General features: G+C 39.0%; 1 protein-coding gene across 3 annotated transcripts in view; it reads left to right on the top strand.

Annotated features, from left to right (window-relative positions):
* The first annotated feature begins 670 nt into the window (after positions 1 to 670).
* LOC107046297 (trichohyalin) overlaps positions 671 to 19,486 on the top strand; it is a 63,002-nt gene continuing 44,186 nt past the window's right edge. For all 3 annotated transcript variants that reach the window (XM_015269034.1, XM_015268910.1, XM_015268969.1), the window contains exon 1: positions 671 to 1,086. The gene's annotated coding sequence lies outside the window, so the exon portion shown is untranslated. The remainder of the gene's footprint in view (positions 1,087 to 19,486) is intronic.

Below are 19,486 nucleotides of genomic sequence, written 5' to 3'. Positions count from 1 at the left end.
CACTTTCGAAAGGAAATGGCACTCGTCCGCCGACTCCAGCCTCATCTCCCCTGATCGCCCTCGCAACAACAGGAAAATAGCCCGTGAAATTCTTCCAACCTCCCGCCCCGATAAAACCCCATCACCGGGCTATCCGCATTTAAGAACGTAATTCCCAATGTCTGGATGTCTGCAGCACCGAGGAACATCTCAACCTTGGTTTCGCCCCGAGTCCAAGACGGCATTTAATCTGGGAGCATCATCGAGAGGGTCGCGGCTGCACTATTATTAGTGACAGAGAGAGCAAAATATTCGCGAGTGAGTTACAAAGTGAGATCGCAAAAAGGCAGAAAGCCCTCGTATGCCCGATGGCTACCGGTTTTGCCCGAGTAAGAAGAAGAGAGACGCGGGATCACGCCATTTTTTAGCCCCTCATAACTCAATTTATTATTTTTTTCCCGCGCTATTATTTTCCGTCCAAAAAAAACAGGAGACGCGCTCGAAATTGAGAGAGGATTGGGACGAGATGGCAGCAACCTCTACTCCCCCATTGGATAGTGTGTCTAGCAGGCCTCTGCCCCACTATGTTCAAACCCGACGGGTACCAGATACTCCGAAGCCCCCCGACACTAGCCGAAGCCGTACCGAATGTCTCCCCCGCACGGTTGGCTCCGCAGTCTCTCACGTCAAGCCGGCTCGTTCGGTCGTGTTTACCTCAGCTCTTACTCCGTCTACAACAGGCCAGGTGCGCGTTACACCATCTCTTTCTCCCCCCTCCCCATTAACCACCTTATTTTCACCACTCCGGGGCAATTCTCGAGACAAACGTTGTTTTCATCATTCCCAACAGGTCATTCTAACCGCGCCTAAAAGTAAACACTCCAATCTTATTATTAACCTGCAAAAAGTGAGTTCCCCTCGTCATGGTGTGACGCCTAAGCCCCGCCGCCCCATTAAGTGCGAACATTTTTTGTTAACTGAGTGAAAATACAAGACGGAAAATAAGTTGACGAAGTAAAAGAACGGAAGTTGGATTTCCTGCATTCAGCCCTTGGATATTAAAACCTCCACTCGCCTGCTGTTGGAGAGGACGGATTCTGTACGAAGGTAGGAATCAATACCGCATATTTCAGTGTGTTCTGTTTGGATACGATGGGAAAACGTGTTTGTGAGATTCTGAGGGGGTTTAGATGCATGCAGAAGAGACAGAATGAAACGAATGCCTGCAGTGAAGGGGGATTGAGAGGCGCGTTGCGCATCCGCGGAGCTGGAATTCGTCATCCATTTTCGTCTGTATTTGGAGTTTTATTGGGGAAGGTCGTCGGCACGAGGTGATCAATCCCCCCCCGCTGATAAATATTTTCATTCTCGTTGTGGTGAATTCCGATGGGTCAATATTTATCGGGACAGGACTGATGATTTGTTGGGGGACAGTTTCCGAGTATTGATGACGGGTTGAATAAACGAATGTTACCTATGATACCGTTGTAACTGTCGTAACGTGAGGCTGTTCATCGTGATATAGGGAGCACGTGTGTTCCGAGGGGAATTAATCGATGAGTATTGTCGATCCACCAGGACACGTCCTTCTGTTTTAATAATGAGACACGTGAGGGCCTCGGCCTCTTCACCACGACAAATACAAATACAAGGTCTCTCGTACGACGATCGGAAATAACTGATCTCCCCGGATTTTTTTGAAATGCCGGTTCGTTGACCTGAACATTTGTTTTCATGCTCAATCCCGCGAGGGTGTAGTAGTCGCTCGACACTGAGAGGAAAACGAACACGTCTTCAAGCAAGTCTTGCTTAGGCCAAGAAAATCGTTAATTGAGAATTACAAAAGAAAATAATTGTTTAGTTCGAATCTGAAAGTCTCAAACGTGAATAGGGGGAACAGGGGAATTGATGAACGATTAAGGGAAATTCAAGTTTTGTGGATGGAGTTGAAACTAGCAGAATATTCGTGAGCGGAAAATTCAATTTAGGGGATATTTTTTATTTCATTTTTAACGGAATTCGTTTTGCAACTGGCTATCGCCCGAGGGCCTTCAGCCAGATTTAGGGAATATTTAAGTGTAGAAGAGTCAAATCATGTGTGCAAATGTTTTTCAAGTGCGAAAGAGTTTGCACATTACTTAAAAACATTTGTCCACCCCTAGATTCGTCTAAGACAAATCTGCTGTCCAATCTTTCGCTAGTTTCAGCTTCATGTTTTGGGGTAGGATCTAAAATACAAGAATCATGTAAATGGGGATATTATGGCTTATATTCTTTCGAGAATGTTTTCATTAGCAGAAAAAAATATTTGAAGTCAAAATAAAAAAACAAAGAATAAGTAAATTACGAAATAGTTGAATGCAGCCGAAACCCCTTATTTCTGATTACGAATGGGAGCATTGGATAACGAAGGAGTAGTGCTAGAAATTACATTCCTTGCTTGCACATAGAATACAATTTTTTTGAAAAGACTAAATCTGTAGTGAAGTGGTAAACTAGGATAAGTCCAATTTAAAAAAAAAAATCTACTGCTTGAATCGAAAATTCTCTCAAAAGTTGTCGAATTTGTTAATTCTCCTGAAAAAGTTCCATTTTTGCATTTTTTCCAAATTTTCAATCTCGGCGCACGCTTCGCATGTTACACAACAAAAAAATCCTATTTTGATCATTTTAAAAAAACAATATTTTTGACACAAGTAAAACTTGTTTGAGAACTCTACTGTTTTTCCCCCGGTGGAGAGTTTTAAAATTCTCTCGGTTTCATTGCCATTACAGCTCTCATCTCCTCTTTGTTAACATCCACAAATTTGTTTTCGTTCAACTCTGCGTCGTTATTCACATGTGCATGTCTGGGGTAGGCTTCTCCGAGGAGTCATCTGGCTGACTAATTCGATGAAAAGGGGAAAAATCGGCTGGCGCCAGTGGATTAAACGTTTCAACTTGAGGCAGAGAATTCCAGTCATTTCAAGCGGTATTAAGTGGTGGAAGAAATTTCGAGACTCCTCAAGGGCACTCTTTGCCTTTTTGCTGGGTGAAATTGCGCGTTGCATTCGCCAGAGGATGGTAATTCGATAAGAGATCATTCTAATCATAATTAATTACTCCATAGCAATGAACATTGCGAAAAATAAAAATGATATGTTCCCCTGAAGAGATCCTTGAGTCAATTTACTTGCGGACAGAAAAAGTTTCCGCCGAAACACGATAATTTTCGTAGTAGTAATTGTTCTCGTGAGATATTTATGTCTTTCGGGTAAATACATTCGTTCAGAGAATTACATGAGGCTCCAGTTTTATCAAGTGAATGTTATTGAGTAGTATATTTCTTCGTCCAATAAACATTATTATTTCCATAGAACAAACGTTGATTTCAAGAGGGAACTACAATTTTCTTGGCGAAAACAGGGTTTTTGACAAAATTAAATAATTTCGGGCGTTAATTTTTTTTGGGAACAGCATATTCTTTCCTCGTTAATGTATTTCTTCTGTGGTAGATTACATTCATTCCTGTCAACCGTTCGATTTTTTCTAGGAATATTTCTGATGATCACGACAAAATTTAATCTTTGTGAAAAATATTAAATTTCCTTCTATCAAGTTAGTTAATTTCCTTCAAGTGAATCTGTTCCACTCCACCAAATATTCTCACGTGGAAGATATAGTGTTTATGCAGAACTAATTTGTTCTCTCAGTTTTTCTGTCCGAAGACTTTCCATTTCCCAACGAATTTTCCTTTACTATTCAGTAGCGAAGTGGTCAAACGATTCAAGTCGACTTAGCTCTTAGCTGAGTTTTCGAGGAATATCTCAAAATCTAAGGGCGAGAGCGAAATTTTCTATGTATCTTTTTTGAAGCTCTTAATGTGCTCTACCGAAAAGGTCATAACAGAAATTTTGCTATTTGCCTTAGATTGCGAGATATTCATTGAAAACTCATGAGTAGTCAAAATCGACTTAAACCGTTTGACCACTTCGCTACTGTATTATCAAATAAAAAATTGGTTGATTTGAATCATAGAATCTCCTACGATTTGCGAGGTATTATTATATGAAAAAAATTCTCGACACATGAATATGCAAGGCCTGAAGACTAATTCAACCCCTCGTTGTTCATTCACTTTCTTTTTACCGATGTCTAACCCCGGTCATGATCCCGTTTGAAAATATTCTAATAGAAGTGCAAGACACGCATTACTTTACACGAATTAGACGAGCCTGGTTCTGTGTTCAATCATAATGCGGGGCAAGAAGCCATTCAATGCTAATTTTTCACTCACGTGGCGCTCACACAAACCCCTGTCTTCCATCATATTTCTCTAATTAGAGTTTTATTCAATAAGAAAAAGGCTGTATACCGTAATGGCAGAAATACCGGTGGTCACAGGGTACCGTTTCGCCATATTAAAAACCAATTTTGGTTAAGATTGATTGAAAACCAAAATGGGAAGACTGCGCCAAAAATTGATATCAGAAGCTGTAATTTCCGCCGAAAAAAGCGATCATTGAGTTGAAATTCAACTGAGGCATGTGTGCACGGATCGGGGGGAGTCCACCTACAATCCGAAAAAAAGTTTTATGACCCGTCCGCATCGGAGGATCGTTACATTTCCCGTTTTCATTTGATCGAATTCACACTGGGAAAAAAACAACAAGTTGAGAACTGCCAAAAAATAAATTGTTCGATTTGAATGTGAGAGTCTCAGACATGAATAATCGCTCTGCTTTCATCAATAATTAAATATTTGGCTTAAGACGCGGATATTATTGCCACGAGACAATGCCTTTGCAGAATGAAAATATCTGTTATAAAAAAAAGTTTATCAAGAAATATTTTGCAATCTTAAACAATTCTTCTTGCGATTGATTGACAATCAGAATGGAAAGAGGAAGCCAAAAATTGAAATTAGGAAGTGTAATTTCCGCCGACCCCATCTACAATTTGAATTTAAGAGTCTCCAACATGAATAATCGCTCTATTTTTATCAACAATTAAATATTTGGCTCAAGCGACGGATTATTTACACGAGATCGCTTCTAAATTAAAGGATTAATTCTGAATTTCTCATCTGTGACAATTGCATAGGCGAAACTGAGAACTACTGTCCCTTGTTTAGCACAAAACGAACATTTTTCGTTGCAGTAGTGCTAGAAATGTCATTTCTTGCGTGACAGAGAATAAAAACTTCTAGTCTTCAAATTTTCAGTACTAGATTTCATACTTTTCGTTATTTTACTCTGCGATTTTTTTCCTCTTCAACCAAGAATTGTTTGAGAAAATATTTTTTCCTCCTCATTCTACGTATGACACAAAGAACTAGAGGAGGAAGAAGAATAAAGAGTAAGACGAAGAGGGTGGTGTGTAATACCGTTGCATACAGTGTGCGTCGTCACGTAGTGTGTTTTTCCGATCGGCTGTTGGCTACTTCTACGGAGCAATGTTAAAAAACCATTCGCAGCTTCAGTACACACAATATCACACGGGAATTCTTTTATTTTGCCGTTGAAGAACTAACACTAGGGCTAACACTTGTGCATCTTGGATTGGGCGTGGGGAGAGGGGCAAGACGGCGATGACTGAGGAGACCAGAATGTGCGTTGGGTAAGCCATGAGAATAAAAGCCGATGATGAGCAATGCCGTTACGAGACGTCCTCACAGTAGGCGATGTATTCCCCGGTTCAATAAAAAATAATGGAAAAACTTGTGGTGCGGCAAGAAGAAAGTCATCATTTGTCTCCCTAAATAGTAATTAAGAATACGATGAACTCGGAGTGGGATTCCAGTTTTGGGGATAGAACAGGAAAAACAATAACAACAAATCAGTCCGGGTTTTGTGTTTCTTAAAAGGATTCCAGAGTCACGGGAAGTCTTTAGGTAGATTCCCTGGGGAGATATTGACGTTAACGAGCCACGTTTTAGATCACTGAGGCTGATCCAGATAATCTCTAGATCTCATGCTTTTCTCTACGATTCCTTCAACGCTTCAATGGCATCTCACTGTCTCTCTCTCTTGTTGTTTTCGTTATTCAGTGATCATCGAGTGGATGTAGTGGAAAATATTGGGGTGATAAGGGGGGGAGAGACGGATTTCATCGACGGGATGTACAGGGTGAAAGTGACGCTTCTTTCTGAGATCGATACGAATTTAGAAAGCCGAGTTCTTCCTCACGGAGTTTAGTGTTGGGCGATTTTCCAGGGAAGAGTAACTTTATTTTCATTGGGGTTAGACGTGAAAACGGGAGGATGCACTGGTAGAAATTATTCTTGATATTTCGAGAAGATTGGGAAATTTCGAATAACGATTGATATTTCTATGTATGTCGTTAGTGTCTCATTAATTTTTCGAATGACATCACGGTTGAAAACTTTTGATTTAAATTTTCGCTCATTTGGATATTTTTATCGCATTATAGTACCACTAGAATTAACGAATTTTGTCATTAAAAATTAACGATTTTATGGAAAAATCTACGAAAACTGACGAAAATCAACGAAAATATTCTTGAATTTTCCATTAATGCAAAATTTAACATAATTCTCATCATTTTGCTGTTCAAAAATTTGGAGTTTTATTGAATTGTCAGTAAAACCTTAAATTCCATGATTTCTTTTCTCCTAAATCGAATTCAATGTCACTCTCCTGAAATTACTAGTCCATTACTAATCCATTAAATTTCAATTTCTTTCTAACAGGAAATGAGAATTATGAAAATCGAGAAAATAGGAATAAACGTATAATAAATAAAACGCCTAATCTATGAATTGAGTAATTGGTAATTAAAACAACCAACAATAGGAAGGAAAAATCTTGCACAAGCAAACATTTCAATGACTGAAACCCAAATGAAATTGACTAAAATAATTCCATTCAAGGATAATGCGTAATTTATTAATTTTTGTTTTCCTTCAGATTTTTCTTACCTCAAGGAATTAACAAATTGCTTTCTATCCGTAATCTCTAGAGCATTCAAGCTGTCTTTGAAATATCAATAATTTCTCGAAACTCAATTTCATTCAAAATTAGAAACAAAATTCACGAAATGTTCGATCTAAAATCAATTACAAACTCGGAGTTAGTTCTTAAAATTTCAAAAAAATCCTAATAGATTGTAGAAGTCAGTGTTTATCCTTCAGGTGTCACAGATTATGAGTTTCTCCATTAGTTTTTACTTTTTCAAAAACAACTGTGCAATTTCCAAAGGCGTGAAAACCGCCGGAGATGAAATCGAGGGATAAACGTAATTACGAGGCTTGCACAGAAGGCGGCGGCATCGCTTCACTGAAGTACAGAGTCTCCAGTTGTCGGTGGAAAATATCATTACAAAATCGTGTGACAATGTTGTGAAAATATCTCGAGTCACTGAAAATACATTTATTCCTTTCTCAGATATCGAGGAATTATTATCATTTACCGAGGAATTTGTCATTGAAAACTGCAATAAAATACGCCAGGGCACTTGACTGAGAAAGAGAGAATTTCCGATGGGACTTTCTCCGTTTATTTGTAATGTAAATATCAAGGTCAATACAGTGACTTCACCTGCATTTTAATGTCATCCGAGGGTTTTTATTCATCTTCTTAGATGATAACGACTTTATTTATCTACCAACTGTCGTTTTCCTTATCTAAATGGGATTGCTGGAGCCTAGGGATTATTCCTTCTTTCAGTTTCATATCTAATTTTACACAGTTGATATCAAGACTTCACTTTTATTCACAATTTTTCTTTTCAACTACGGAGATAGAATATATCCATGTAAATTGATAAGCGTGACGACGAGGAGAGGAGTTAGACACCGAGTCGCGAGGACGAACGTGAGAGCTCGCCCCGGTGAGTTTCGAGTGTCGAATATCCGTTACCGAGCGTTGGGTGTAGAGTGCGCAGGCCTCTCCACAGGCTCTCGAATCTCCTCTCAGGTGCACCTTTTTTGTCCTCTACCCCGATTTTTTCTCCCTTTTTTTTTCATTTTTACCTACCGTTCTATTGTCAAGACAACAGTTGGTCACACGTATTTGATGGTTTTCTCAGTGTGTACACGCGATACCGGAAATCCCGTCACAATGGAACGCTCGACATGGAACACTGACTTTAGCTATAGAATGGCAATTTTTACTGTTCAATTTTCGATTTTATTTCAAAACGTTTTGAAATTATTTCTCGTTTTATCTTTTACTTTTGTGGAAATTGTTCTCATTCCTTCAATGAGGAACTACTCGAGTATTGAGACACTCAGTGGGATTATGATATGCTCAGAGTCCAGGGTCTTTAGTTGTAGAAAAAACAAGGGAAATAGTGAACAACGGGGTCTACCTGTTTCTCTCAACTCGAGCAAATCATCGTTAACCAGTGTCCTTGTTGGTGGTTTACGTTCACCTAGATGGTATGGGCGAGATAGAGACAGTAGGCAACCGGAAAATTGCAGTGAAAACTCACCATAGCCCGAAGAACCTGCGAAGAGCCATAATTGCAGGTACACGAGGCGACTGGTGGAAACGGCATAAAATTCTCCCCCCCCTTCTCAAGTCGTACTTTTATTTCCCTTCTCCATTCACAGACGAATTATCGTTGTTAATTCTATTTTCTTTTTTCATTATTCAACTGTTGGAAATCGGCTAATAACGATTGCCAACGCAACAGCAATGCTTGACGATTTTCACTCACTGTTAGAGGAGAGTCGAAATTTTATGGACAGTTAACTAGTAGGGGACGAAGGAGCAAAACGGACACTTTGGAATTTTTTTCAAATGTTACCTCATTCACTTGTTGATGAAATGACATTTTGTTTCCTCAAGGAAATACTTTTGTGATGAGCCCAGAGCACCTAGAATTGATCAAATTATTTTCTAATTATGAATATTTTAAACAATGTCTGAAGTGTCCATTTTGCCCCACCTTCTCCTAATTCTCAGGGGTGTGACGCTGAATTCGAGAAGAAAAATCATAAAATACCCGATTTAACAGATAATGCAATGAAATTTAGATTTTTTTGAACAGCAAGATAAGAATTTCCCAAATTACACTCAATTTCTTGATTAATTGTTAATAACCCAAGAGCCATAATTGCACAGGTACACGAGGCGACTGGTGGAAACGGCATAAAATTCTCCCCTCCCGCTCCCCCTCTCAAGTCGTACTTTTATTTCCCTTCTCCATTCACAAGCGAATTATCGTTGTTAATTCTATTTTCTTCTTTCATTATTTAACTGTTGGAAATCGGCTAATAACGACTGCCAACGCAAAAGCAATGCTTGGCAATTTTCACTCACTGTTAGAGGAGAGTCGAAATTTTATGGACAGTTAACTAGTGGGAGACGAATGTGCAAAATGGACAGTTTAGAATTTTTTTCAAAAGTTACGTCATTCAATTATTGATGTACACTTCTTTCTGTTCGTGATGAGCCCAGACTGCCCTCAATCGATCAATTTATTTCCGAATTACAAATATTTTAAAAAATGTCTGAAATGGCTATTTTCAGAGTGACATTGAATTCGATTTAGGAGAAGAAAAATCATAAAATACCCGATTCAACTGATAATTCAATTGAATACTTTTATTTCCTTCCTCCATTCACAGACGAATTACGATTGTTAATCCTCTTTTATTTTTTCATCATTCCACTATTGGAAATCGTCTAATAACAACTTCCAACGTAACATCATTGCTTGACATTTCCCCCCTGATATCGAAAAAGCGAAAGTATGATTAATCATTGGGCGAAGAAGGCTTGTTATATTGTTAATGCTGCACTCTCCACACCATCAGTCTCTCAGTTGGAAGTACAACATGAGTAGCCCCAACAGATGATCTAATACCCAGCGCAGCAATTTGTCACTTTTAAAATAATTCTTATCAAAAACATTTTCCAGATTATTTGCTTTATCCTCGGTTAAAATACACGAGAACATGAGTTATTTTTGGTGCATACCTCGCACCACGCCACGCCTTCAGCAACATAACATTTCAGAAAGAGAAATGACTCGGGTAAATCCCTTTTACATCCAACAACTTCCATTGCTGGAAGCCGAGAAATTCCACGATTTCAGGATTCATTCTTGTAAAATTTGATGCACACCTTAGAAGGCAACTCACGGAATTCTTCGGCATTGCTCTCGAAATGATTGAACAATCACGAATTGCGTGTGGGATGATATAAATGTGATTGAAACCAAGTGCTACAGATACTTTGGCAGCTGTCCTTCTACCCTGGGAAGATTTATTTCCAACTGACCTGCTTAGCTCCTCTCTCCTGGGCCCCCAGCAGCCACGCACACCTGCAGTACAAAATACTGACAAAACACTCGAAGAACTCGGCTTTTTCGGGAGGGGCTCTTTCGCTCCTCGAACGAACAATTCCGCATACCTGAGACGAGTGTTACAAGATGAAAAAAACTCGGGTTCATTTTATTTCAAAGGAATTCCTTTCCTTTCATACGAAAATACACGAGTGGATGAAATTATTGAAAAAGAAGTAAATACGAAAAAATACAACAAACTTGGGTACAAATTACATGTGCATGTTGGGGTACGTTGACCTCCCCCGTCCTGGTCGGTCCTTAAACTGCAAAAACATACACGCGATACCGTTGGCACGAGTTGCTGGCGCACCTGACTCACTTCAAACTCAGCCTGTCGTGGATATTTTCACTCTGATGGAATTCTACGAATGTTTTCAACGGCTATCCCACCCTCGTCCGTCATCTCCCTCATGCCATCCAACATTGGCATTATGAAATGTTAATATCACCGGTGAAAGAATACGAAGGGAAGCGGAGAAATGTTGTTTGAAGTCAGTGGATTAAGAGGGAATTATGTAAGAGGCCGTGGAACGCCCGGCATCGGGAACGCGTTGCTTTATACCACTTGCTGCTTCGTGTCTTTACACTGAGCACGTAACGCGCTTCCAAGAGAGGAGGTGCGCGCCCAGGGTTGCGTAATGGAGACTACATACACCCGGTTAATCCAATATTTATCCAACTACTCGAACCCAATAGCCACCTGATTTTTCCGGTTAAACAAGGGGAATTGTATTTCACGGTACAAGTGCGTAAATTTTGGTTTTCATGACGCTGTGACGAAAAGTGAACTTTTCGGCACACTCCACGTGCCTAAAAGTCCAATTTCCGCCACATTGTGATGAAAAAAATTGTTCGTAACTCGTGAAAAAATGTTTTTTAGCACTCGTTACGAAATATACTATTTTTTTCTTACAATGTAATCCCCGCTTTCGGCTTGGATTATAAAATCTCATTCGTGAGAAAATACTTTGTGGATCTAACGATCAAATCCACTATTATTAACCCTGTGACATAATCTAATTTTGACGAGTGTGGGGTTTAAAAACCGTGTCGAAGGCGAGGGTTATAATCACGCTCGTCGAAACCCCCGTTTACCGCGGTTTTTATAAAACTTTTCATCGCAAATGGCTGTCGATTTACCCCCATCGCGGCGTGTGTAAGGTGCCGGTTTACAGCATGGCGTGGCCCCAAAAAAAAAACCCGGCAAATGTCAAACGGAAATCACTCACGTTAGAGGACCACTTATTCCGTCATTGTCACGGTGATTTTTAACGTTAGAATTCCGTTATAATACCACTCGCTCGTATTCAATATTTCTTTTATTTGAAAATGTACATGTTCGTGTGTACAGAAGGATGCGTGAGTCGCCAGTACAGAATTACGTCTTTCACGCAGTTGAGGGCACCGCACCGAGACGCTTCAACACCACAAGAGGAGGCCTCTGAGGGGCGCTCAACCGTTATGCAATTCCGCTCAATTGCCAACATGTGCTGACTCAAAAAAAAAAATAATACAATAATAACAATAATAAGAACATGAAAATCGGTGGAGTACAATGTGTGCACTTTGAATTTACGAAACGACTACTGGGAATTCCCTGTGAGTGGAACAAAGGTGCATTGGCGTGAGTAATGCGCAAAAATCTGCCTCTCTTTTATACCATCGTCGATTAATCTTATCAGGCCACTTCAATGCCAGTTGTAAAATACCGGAACTGATTAGGTGAAACGGAGTGAATCACGAATTCCTCTTGCCACACGAGTGCCCCGAGGTACATTCAATCGATATTAAGTATCACTACTGTACAGTCCCAAAAAGCCAGAGAAGATTGAGAAACTTTCGCGTTTATTCCCAATTCCCACGATCTTCCTCCTTGGATCGCAGCGATATTATGAGCGAGTAATAAACCAGATGTATGTAGGGCCGTACCAGGGGGTCGAGTGAAGACGAAAGTGAGGTCGTTTCTTACTCCCATTACCAGGCTCTTTATCATGACGAAGGAGGTTGAATAAAATGAAAAGCGAACGACATATGCTTGCTATTCGATGGAGTAAAAGCGGAAAATAGAGAGAGCCATAAAGGCGAGACTCACTCGAGTGGAAGATTGCCAGATCCGACACTATCTGGCTTCTTTCCCTTCCTCTTACCACCGACGATCTCTATTCTAGTATATTCAACGGGAGAACGACCGATGGAATATGCGAATCGATCGGTGCCAGGCCAAGTCGCTGAAGCCACAATTCTAGCTCTGAAAATTCAATTGTAATTCGATTGAGGGGATGTACTACGTCGAATAGACCCAGATACGAGGAAAAACAAACGAATATCACTAAAATTATCTCTTGAGGTTTCAATAGGTTTCAGACAAGAAACTGGTGCATCATGCCTTCGGCATGATGTAGGACAATACTGGATTGTTAGCAAAAAATTTAAATTCCTTGGATAATTTTTAGGTTGACACGGAATTCGATTTTGGGGAAAAATAGTGAAATTCTAAATTTCACTGAAATTCGATGGCATTCACCATTTTTCAGTAGCAGGAAAACGAGAATTCTCTAACTCACTTGACATACGTGGACGAGGGCAGTGTGAGATTAATTTAAAATACTTGAAATTCTACAAATTAAAAGTTGTTATTCTGAAAGTTGAAGCTGAAATTGAATATAAAAATATCTGACGTTCACCTTGAATCCTGTGCATTTATCTGTTGATTTATCCAAAAATAGTATCAAATTACCCACAATTAATTGAAAATTCAAGAATATATTTACCTGAATTTTTCTAACTTTTATAGAATGATTGAACTGAAATTTATCGTTTCTAAAATTTCAAATTTATAAAATTACCTGCAATTTTAGTGGAACTATGACGCGATAAAAATTTCCCAGAAATGTACCGGAAATTTCGATCACAAAATTTTAACAGTGAGAATGTAATTTTTTAAAATTATTGCTTTGTAATTTTTCAAAATTATTACTTGATTTTTATTCTGCATTATTGAATAACAATATTCTTCTATCAGTTATAATTGTCGCTCGCCAGTCTTTCAAAAAAACATTCATCACTGTTATAACCCTGGGTTCCAATGAGAAGAATGTAAAATTATTATTGTTCTTTCGAAGAAGATAAAGTTCTTGAAACCATAAGAAGATGGGGTCATACCTTTCCTTCGAGCTCATTGCGATGTTTCAGGAATGTCTGCAGATTATCCTTTGCATGACTTTTGCATTAATTCAATACGAAAATTTCGTATTGAATGTCAACTTCGAGAATGTCGATTTATTCTGCTATCTCCTGATGCGAAAAACCGATTTCTTACCCCAAGAAATTCTCACTTCATCGTAAACTGTCGATGTTAATTAAACCCCTGTCTCATTCTATGGAATTCTTATCCCAACCCATGTGTCCCTGAAAGATAATATATTTACCCGAAGAAATGAGTTCAGTGATATTAGGTCATTTTTTTCCCCAACTGTATTCAAAGCAAACTCTCACTGAAAAGTTCTTCAATCTGTTCTGGTTCAATTAAAAAAAAAGAAGGTACAACCCGCTGAGGTGAAAGGTACACTCTAGCAATTCATACACGAGAGCGTGGCATAATCATATGTAACTCCCGATGACGCTCACAGCCTCGGAATTCATCGGGTACAACTCTCGTTTCCAGAAACTCGAGTTTTGCCTTTCCCCCAGGTGATCAACATATCATATATGCACCCTCAAGGACGCGCTCACGCTACATTAGCGCAGGAATAAATAATTTTTTCTCCTCACCAAAGTGCAAGACCATAAAGTAGAGGATAAAAAAAATATGAGAAAGAATTTGTACGGTGGAGAGTAAAAAAAATGTGCAAAAATGCTGATACTCCCCTTCGCTCCATGTTGGACAGTGCAAAGTAACCGTTGAGCGTGGATTAGCTCACTCTGTAGGCGTTAGTGTGAGATAAGAGAATGTCTCCTCTCGAATTCAAGCTACTGGAGTACTGTTGTTTCATTTTTTTTTTCTCTCATTCCGTAATATCGCAATCCTTTCTACATTGGAAGACTTTAAACGGCAGCAGATGAGGCCACGAGTGTTGCCGGAAGAGGCTGGAGTTTGAGTTGAAAAAATAAAATCCTAGCCAGAGACAAGCCGGTGAATTTATGATAGTATAGACACGCCCACGTGACTTTCGACTCACATCTAATGTTAATCGATTCATCCGACCAATTAAGAAATCCCCGTGGAAAACTCGTTCTAGCTAATTCAATTATCAATAATGTAAGCATTGATTTTTTTTTTTTCGGGGCAGAGTGAATGTCCGGTGATTGAATTAATTCCAAGTTCTCGCAATTCGAGGGGAGAAATGTTTTTGATGGCTGTACCTTTGGCAGACACTCCTCAACATCATCAGACACGCGATGCTCGTTTGATTTTCAAGGTGCCTGGATGTATTCACTGAGTCGTTGGGACTAACGGAGTGGCGCGTTGGTGAACGATAATAAATGGACGCTAAAATCTACGCTAGTTACTTCCTATAACTAGTCATACCATTTCCTGGGGCTGTTTTTATTTAATGTGCCCACGACACACCCATCTCCAAGGCCTTTTTTTCAGATGAACCAGCTAATGTACTTGGTGGAGGATATCCAAGTACACTGGTGGAAAATTACTCTTGAAATTTAAAGTGAAAAAGCTTGAAATTTTTAACAATGACAAAGATACGGGAAATTTATGCAGGGGAGGTTGGGGTAAAACGGACACTTTTGACTTTTTTTAAAATGTTAATGAGGGTTTGAAATGTTGATAAAATTTAATAATTTTTTTCAATGCAAAGAACAACTCTTTCCCTTTGTGACGAGCCTAAACTGAGCTCAATTGATAAATTTGTTTCTGAGTTATGAATAATTTAAAAAAATTCTAGTGTCCATTTTTTAATTTTTAAAATTAATTCAACAAGATGATCGGCAAAATTGAAACTTGCTTGAAAAAAAGTTGCTACCTTGAACAAAGGAGTTGGATATCCTTAATGTATGTTTCACTGGGACGAGGCGTTTCACGTGTAAATACATGTGTACAAATGTATGCAAGGTGCGGGTGTTAATCGAATAATTCTGTTACAACGCGTATTTTCTACAAAACTGTACATCATAGAATATTTCTCACGAACGTTGGAAAGAATATATAATGTTAGTGAAGTCGCTGAGCGCTCTCGACTCCCAGCTAATTATACACTAACGAATGGAAATCTGAGTCTCGCGATGCGTCGCGTAGCGGATAGCCTCGTTTAGACTCATCCAAGGTATTCAAGACGCAGTCCTCCTTTAAAAGGCTTCAAAATACAACGTACAAAAATCAAATTGAGAAAATTTTCGCCTTGGTGTTTATTCAGTCACATAATTGGGTGCATTCATTTGAATTTTAATGCCGTCAGGTTTGTATCAAATTTCATATTAATTAGCGTTATCTCGTTGCATTTCATGGACAGTATAGTGGGAATTTTTAGAAATGTGACATTGAATACTATTTAAGGTGCAATTCAAGTGAGATTTATCAATTTTTCTTAATTTCACTGAATGATTAACTGAAATTTCAAGTTTCCATTGACTTTTTTCATGAAATTGTGGAAAAAGCAATGGAATATGTGATTTTTAAATGACGGAATTAATTGACAATTTCGTTTGTTGGAGTGTCGGTAAGTGTGGATCTTGTTTATTAGTAAAAAAAATATTCTAATTTCAAGGAAGATCTGGCGGTAATTTTTGGACGAGTGACGTTGTATCTGATTTTTTTAAGCAGAGAAAATGTATGAAACTGCAAGTTTAAGGTAAAATTCAAATGAATCTAAACAGTTCCAAATAAGAATGAGACAAAATTTCACAGTTTGCCTGAAATTTCGAGCAAACATGAATATTGTGTAGCAAAATAAGGTGAACTTCCAATCAATTTAAAATCCAAGGACATTCACCGAAGTTTCCTACCTTTTTCTCCTCTCCTAATCGTCTACAAGTCTGTATTTTCTTATTGGCATAAGGGATGCTGGAGAAGAGAACAACAAGGTTCGTTGAAACAATTCATTGAAAATTCCAGGGTATTTTCATCCCGATTTTACTGATTTCCATTTATTTCAGAGAATAAATGAACTGACATTTACAATTCTCCTGGATTTTTCCATGAAACTCTGAATTTTCAATGGCAAAATGGCTTGAAATTTCAATGAAACTAAATTCTATAAAAATTTCTAAAAAGGGTAACGATAATTTCAGCCAAAAATTTTTAACAACGTAGTTCAGACCGGGAGTCGAACCGGGACGACGGGAGTTTCCCATTTTCTTCTCCAAAGCCCATTTTACACCAAAAAAAATCAATCAAACGTGTAATTCCCATTTTCTGAAATTCCCGTGGACATGTCAACAGTGAAAAATTCCCAGGATTCGTCGCATACAATTCAACCAAAAATAGCTCGCCGTGTTGTTCCTCAGTTTCTCACACTACAATGCCTAAATATCTTTAAATCCAGAAATCCCGTCTCCCTCGCTAGGGATGGAACCAAAAGCTGTCGAGAACCGGTCTTCAACTCCCCCAAAGTGCCCTAGCCGCAACAACCCGAGAGAGATCTTCCTCTCGCCTCGTGTTATACCCGGTTTTATCCACGTAATGCTACTCTACCCGAGCACTAAGTTTCTGAACTCCTGGCGTGCTCTCGACGCGCTCTCTCGGACTCTAACGAGCCGTGGGAATGAGCCAGCCAAGAGCCGACATGGGATAACGATCGACTAGGGTGCAGCTTGATATTCCCCCGGTGGCTTCCAATTTACATTCGCAGACGCCCCTTACGTAATTCACGCCCGACGCGATCGACCAGCAATTACAGAGTAACCCCTCCCTCACGTAACTGATGTGCCACCCAATAGTGAGGTGAAATATGAGGAAAACATTCGGATTCAATGAGAGAAACATTTTTCACTGCAAACACTGTCATTTTTCACTTCACTCATCGCCTCGATAGTCCCCTTCTTGTGCTTTATTTGTTGTTTCTTAAATCCCCCCTTTGAAAGGCTTCGGTACACAAGGCATAAAATTAAATTGAGAAAAGTTTCACCTCGCAGTTTGTTTAGTCACATGATTGGGTGCGTTCATTTCAATTTTAATGCCGCGCGGGTCGTATCAATTTTCACTTCAAGTGGCGTTGGACTATTTAAGGGGAGACCGACCCCCTTTATCTTTATCAAATTCTAGAATTATTTTCTCTTACAATTATTAATTTCTGTCTATGAAAGTACTTTATCGATTGGATTGCATTGCATTGTTGAGGCGATGAAGTAGTTTCATGAATGAAAAATAATAATTGCAGACGAAAACACATATCTAAAAGTTCATGTAGACACAGAGATTCTGTTTCCCCTTGAAAAAAATTAATTTAATTGACAGTTGACTAGTAATTTTTAGGACAGTATCATCGAATTCAATTTAAAAGAAAAAATATCATGAAATTTCAGATTTGAGAATTTTTGTTTTTTGGAATGTTAATGAAATAATTGAACAAAAATTTGCAGTTTCCATTGACTTTTCCATAAAATACCGAATTTTTAATGACAAAATTTATTGAAATTTTAGTGGAACTATAATGTGATGAAAATTTCCAAAATTTCATGAACAGTTTAGCAGGGATTTTGAAAAAAAGTGACATAAACTGCGATTTCACAGGAAAATCCTCATAGAATGTCATGTTCTAGATGAAATTGAAGGAAATTACTCCAATTTTTTTCAATATCACTGCATAATTCCCTAAAAACTTCACTTGTTGTAAATCACCGATATTTAATATCCAAAAAAAGTGCATACAAAAATAGCAAGTCAGATCCCCTTCACAACGAGAAATAAAAATTCCGATTGAATGAAAGAAACATTGTTCGCTGAAAACACTATCATTCTCCACTCCACTCACCGCCGCAAGTCCATTTATTCAGTTTTATTTGTTATTTTTAAAATCCCTTACAGGGAAAGGATGACGCAACAAAATACACCAATGAAATCGGAGCAGGTTGAGGAGAGAAGCGCGCGTGTGCACAAGCGTATACTCATCGGTGTGTTGTATCCGCCTCTCTCGCCCCTCAGTTGTATGAGCACACGGACTTTCACCTATCGTATGTACAAGATAGTCCACCCCACTCAGTGGCCCATATTAGGCGCTCACAGTGTAACATTTTCATCCGCAAATCAATGAAACGATGCCACCATTATTTTATTTTATTCTCCCAGCTCCAACGATAATCAGGATAATGAGAAAATGAGCTAATGTAAAAACCGTAAACACGCTGCTGAAGCCATGATTATCTGTTCTTGTCGTATAAAGAGTATCAAATGTTATGGGAAAATACACAGGTCTCAAAACGTCAACGAGACAGGCTGATTGTTGCCATTCCCCGTAATAATTCTAACGGTTTATCGTGAGTCGCCGAGTGCCAGGGCAGTTGCGTTTTCTGAGAACGTCACTTTGTGGAAAGAGCACTCTTCTACCGTTCTTACGGAAGAAACTGGACGGCCAACTAGACCTCATGGTTTTCAACATTTTCGTATCTATCGAGAGCTCCCGTGAGACGCAAAAGGTCGAGATATACTCACTATTTCCCCTGGAAATGAATAAATCCTCAAGGTAATAGCCGCAAGCGACAGTCGTCATAAGTCTGAGTTATTATCATTTAGCGTCTGTTGATGGTGTTTGGCCCTAGTTAGACGACTTGTCGATGGAGCCGTCTCATAATCCGCGGCTGATATTATTTACCATAGATGGTAAGACGCATTTGTCGGTGTACCAATACTCTCAGCCGCCAGTTGCGTGATATTTTCTGTTGCAATCCACTTATTTTTTTTCTCTCTCAATTCACAAAAATCAGAAGGCAGTACTACGTCCTCATTTACTCTTCGCTTGACCAATTTGAGTGGAACAACAAAAATGTTAACGTAATATTGTCACTCAATTAATCCGACGTCAATGCGATAATGATCACAAATTGCCTTGATAATTCGCTAGAGAGACTGCGCAATAGCGTGAACAGAACAATGAAATCAGGACGTCCTTAATTACTTCACCCGGTGTTTTGACGGTGTGCCCGATTCAACGGCCATACTTGCTCCGGGGAATTTTTTAGTTGCATTACACACTATCACTTGACGCTTGCATCGAGTCATCCAGATGACTCTGCAATGTGCTAATTTATCGCTAGAGGGGGG

Source organism: Diachasma alloeum, unplaced genomic scaffold (assembly GCF_001412515.2).
Source record: "Diachasma alloeum isolate Michigan unplaced genomic scaffold, Dall2.0 Dall_scaffold_00176, whole genome shotgun sequence".
Taxonomy (NCBI): domain Eukaryota; kingdom Metazoa; phylum Arthropoda; class Insecta; order Hymenoptera; family Braconidae; genus Diachasma; species Diachasma alloeum.
The sequence above is the reverse complement of the archived record's forward strand: the minus strand, read 5'-3'. Positions and strand labels throughout refer to the sequence as shown.